Genomic DNA, 4,803 nt, shown 5'->3' on the forward strand with positions numbered 1-4,803 from the left:
TCACCAATGAAGGTGCCTTCATTCCTCAACAAGCTCTTGTTGCCCCTTCTATTGTTGGGAATTCTGATTTCCCTTGGGGGTATGCCCATATTTCAATCTCCTTAGACTGTTGATGCTGGAAACCCTGAGAATCTCCAAGGTGAGGTTCATGCCGACACTCCTGACAATGACACTGAATACCGAGGCTCGCACCTCCACTTCCATATTCCTTCCCAGGCAGCTCAGCCTGCGAACCAGAATCAGTATCAAGTTGCTCATAATGCCTATCATGGGGAAACCTCTGTGGCCATGATGCCTTATGTACCTGTCAACCCTGAACTTTTGTATATGTAGTTTGGGGCACCTATGACTCATAATGCTCAGACTAGAGGGTAGTTCCCTCAGGTTATGAATGTTACTCTTCAGACCGTCCCTCCTGGTTTCTCTTACCCTCCTTAAATGTTGTTTGCTCCTTATTTTGTGCCTGCTTATGCGTATGCTCAAGATGTTTCTCGACCAACCAGTCAGATCGTTGTTCTAAATGCTAGTCCGGCTAGGCCAACTGGCTATTAGTTGCTAAATGACAGAATTATGAGTATATAGGGTTTCTAGGCTTTTGATATGGATGCCAGAGACTTGTTTTTGGTTCCAAATGTGGTGCTTCCTCAAAAATTTAAGGTATCAGATTTACCAAAATACAAAGGATTGAGTTGTCCTTGGATTCATGTTATGATGTACTATAGGAAGATGGCATCCTACATTGATAATGATGACTTACTGATTCATTGTTTCCAAGACAGTCTCTCTGGGGCTTCCTTGGATTGGTACATGAGTTTGGAGCGTACCAAAGTCAGGTCATGTAGAGACTTATCTGAAGCATTTCTGAAACAATATAAGTACAATATGGATATGGGGCCAACTAGGTTACAATTGTATAATCAATCTCAAAAGTCCAGTGAAACATTCAAAGAGTACGCTCAGAGGTGGCGTGAAATGGCTTCTTGGGTCAGGCCAGTGTTATCTAACAATAAACTGATTGACATCTTTATGAGTACCCTGTAGGGGTTGTATTTTAAGAATATGATTGGTAGCTCATCATCCAATTTCGCAGATATTGTGACTATTGGAGAAAGAATTGAGAATGAGGTTAAATCTGGAAAAATTGCGGGTACTGTTTCTCAGCCAGTTGTGAATAAGAAACCATATGGTAGCTTTCTGAAAAAGAAGGAAAGTGAGATAAGTGTTGTGACGGCAAATGTCCACCCTCAATATCAGATTCCTATGGACCTTATGTCGTATTATCATTATCCATATATTATTGCTTCCCATTATCAACAACCTCTTTTCCAGTATCAACCACATAATCATAATCAACAACCCGCACCGACTCAGCCTGCTCAAACTCAACAAAATGCTCATGATAATAGGGGTCAAGGTCAAGGCCAGAATTAGAGAAATAATTATGGTAAACATCCTCACATTGATAAAACCTTGTACCATATGCTGAATTGGTGTCTTATTTGATTCATGTGGGGGATCTTGTACCAAAGGAAATTCCATTGGCCATCCCTCCTTATCATCTCAAGCATAACCTTAACGCCTATTGCGCCTACCACGCTGGGCATATAGGGCATTCAACTGAAGATTGTTGGTCTCTCAAGAATAAAACTCAAGAGCTTATTAATCAAAAGATTCTATCTTTTTCAGAAGAAAAACCTAATGTAAAGACAAATCCTCTGCCAAACCATAATGGGTCAGCGGTCAGCGTAGTGATTGATGAAGATATTGTAGAATCTGCAAGAAGGGTCGTTAATGTGAAAACTCTGATGTCTATGGTTGTAAGAAATCTTGAATAGCACGGTTTACTAGATGGTATTCATGATAATTGTGTGGTATGTGAATTAGATTCTGATTGTTTTTTGATGATTTGAAAGGTTGTGTTCAGAACTTGATGAATAAGGGGATGGTACAGTTCTCGAGGTCAAGAATGGTTGAAGACATTGTTGTTATCGAACTAATAACCATAGTATACAGAAAAAATAAGATCGAAGCTCATCCCAAGAGGATTCAGCCTATCCATATCTATGTTCCCGATCCGTTCCCATATCAAGACACCAAGGCGGTGCCTTGGAGATATGATACGATTGAGTACGTAAGTGGAAAAGAAATTCAATTTTCTGATACTGAAATTGTTAATATAACTGGAAAGGGAGGCATGACTCGTAGTGACCATGTATTTGCTTTGAAGTACACTTCTAGGGTATCTCTATCACCCACAGTTGTCCCTCCTTAGGAGAAGGTTCTTCTTATTCCTCATCCACAGGCAGGGGCATCTCTACCCGCCACTCTGATTGTGACGACTATCCCAGTTGCAACAAAGGTTATTCCAAATAAGGTTGAAGAATCTAAAACCTCCAAAGGTAAAGGGCTGTTAAATGAAGATGAACATGTTGAAGGTCACAAGAAAGGCATCTCTGTCGAGGAAGGCCAATAATTCCTCAAATTGGTCAAAAAGAGTGACTTCAAAATTGTTGATCAGCTGGGTCAAACTCCCTCCAAAATTCCTATTTTTCTTTACTCCTGAGTTCCGAGGCTCACTGTAAGGCATTGTTGAAAGTCTTAAATAATGCTCACGTGATGCAAGATATCACGGTCGACCAATTTGACAATGTGGTTACAAAGATCACCACCAGCAGGTATTTAGGATTTAATGAAGCATAATTACCTCCTGAGGGAAATGGCCATAATAAGGCATTGCATATTTTGGTCATGTATGTAGACACCTTACTATCTCGAGTTCTTGTTGATATTGGTTCATCGCTTAATATGATTCCGAAAGCTACATTGAACCAGCTACAGTTTAAGGGACCCGAGATGAGGGTCAATGCACTGATTGTTAAAGCTTTTGATGGCTCTATGAGGCAGGTTAGAGGAAAGGTGGATCTACCTATCCGTGTAGGACCTCATCAGTTCACTATCACCTTCCAGGTCATGGACATTAATCCGACCTACAGTTTTTTGTTGGGTATACCTTGGATTCATGAGGCTGGGGCAGTGACTTCCACGCTGTACCAAAGGTTGAAATTCATGATTAATGACAAATTGGTTATAGTTTTAGGTGAAGAATACCTATTGGTTAGTGAGCTTTGTTCGTTCATATACGTCGAGACAGAGGAAGGGGTTGTTGAAATTCCACTCCACTGTTTAGAATTTGAAGACGCCAACTCAACTACTTCTAATCATGACCAGTCATCTGCAACAATTCTATCTTCAATCAGAAGCGCCAAGCAAATTCTAGAGAAAGGTCTTTTATCCGGTTGGGGTCAAATTGTCAATGTGACAGAAAAGCACAATAAATTTGGTATTGGCTATCGCCCATCAGCATGTAAAGTAAGTCCTAGGAAGCAGAAGAAGTTTAATCCTGTCAAGTTCAGCAGTGCAGGTTACCAAGACAATCACACTGTGGCAGTTGTTGGAGAGGCTAATGGCAGCAAACAGGAGACTCCCAATTTCATACGCAGATATCCTCCGAGATTCAAGCTCACCAACTGGACGACTTTCATGATTCCTATAGTATATTCAAAGAAAATGTAATGCATTTTGTTTTCTTGATCCCTTGTCTTCGCCCGAGACAAGAGGATAACTTGTAAGGGCCTCCTTGTTTAAAAGCATATGTGATTAAATAAAGAAAGTGTTTTTTGCATTCAAAATTTTGTTCCCTTTCTTTTAGTTATTTTACTTTTTCACCAAAAATGAAATGGCAAAAGTTTATTTTTTATTTTTCCACTTTATTAAAAAGAATATTAAAAATAAGCTCATAACATGTAGAGAAAACAAAACCATTGATAACAACATGGCAAGAATTTATTGTAAGTCTGGATTTCCAATTAACCAAGTTGAAGATGACAGTGAGGAAGATTATGAATTACCGGTTGAGCTAGCAAGGCTCCTTGAGCACGAGGAAAAAGATATTCAGCCATACAAATAACTAGTGGATATTTTTAACTAGGGTTCTGAAACCAATAAAAAGAGGTGAAGATTGGGGGCATCTCTTGCTAAGCATGTACACTCCGAGTTGGTTAAGTTACTGCACGAATATGTTGACGTCTTTGTTTGGTCATATCAAGATATGCCAGGATTGGACACTAACATTGTTGAGCACCACTTACCACTCAAGCCTGAAAGTCCTCAAGTTAAGCAGAAGCTCAGAAGGACCAGACCCGACATGGCACTCAAGATCAGAGAAGAGGTTAAGAAGCAGTTTGACGATGGCTTTTTAGCTATTTATGAATATCCTCAGTGGGTCACTAATATTGTTCCAATTCCAAAGAAAGATGGGAAAGTTAGAATGTGTGTAGATTACTAAGACCTCAATAAAGCGAGTCCAAATGATGATTTCCCTTTGCCTCATATTGACGTTTTGGAGGACAATACAACTTAGTTTTCCATTTTTTCCTTCATGGATGGTTTCTAAGGGTATAATCATATAAAGATGTCGCCCGATAATATGGAGAAGATGACTTTTATCACGCCTTAGGGAATGTACTACTACAAAGTAATGTCGTTTGGATTGAAGAATGCAGGAGCAACATATCAATGCGCCATGGTAACCCTCTTTCACGACATGATTCATAAACAGATTGAGGTTTACTTGGACAACATAATTGCCAAATCCAAAACTAAGGATGATCACTTGGAACACCTAAGGAAATTGTTTGCCAGACTCCGAAAGTTCAAGTTATGATTGAATCCAACAAAGTGCACTTTTGGGGTTCAATCTGGTAAATTATTAGGTTTCACAGTCAGTCAGAAAGGCATTGAGGT

This window comes from Lathyrus oleraceus, chromosome 6 (genome assembly GCF_024323335.1).
Source record: "Lathyrus oleraceus cultivar Zhongwan6 chromosome 6, CAAS_Psat_ZW6_1.0, whole genome shotgun sequence".
NCBI lineage: Eukaryota > Viridiplantae > Streptophyta > Magnoliopsida > Fabales > Fabaceae > Lathyrus > Lathyrus oleraceus.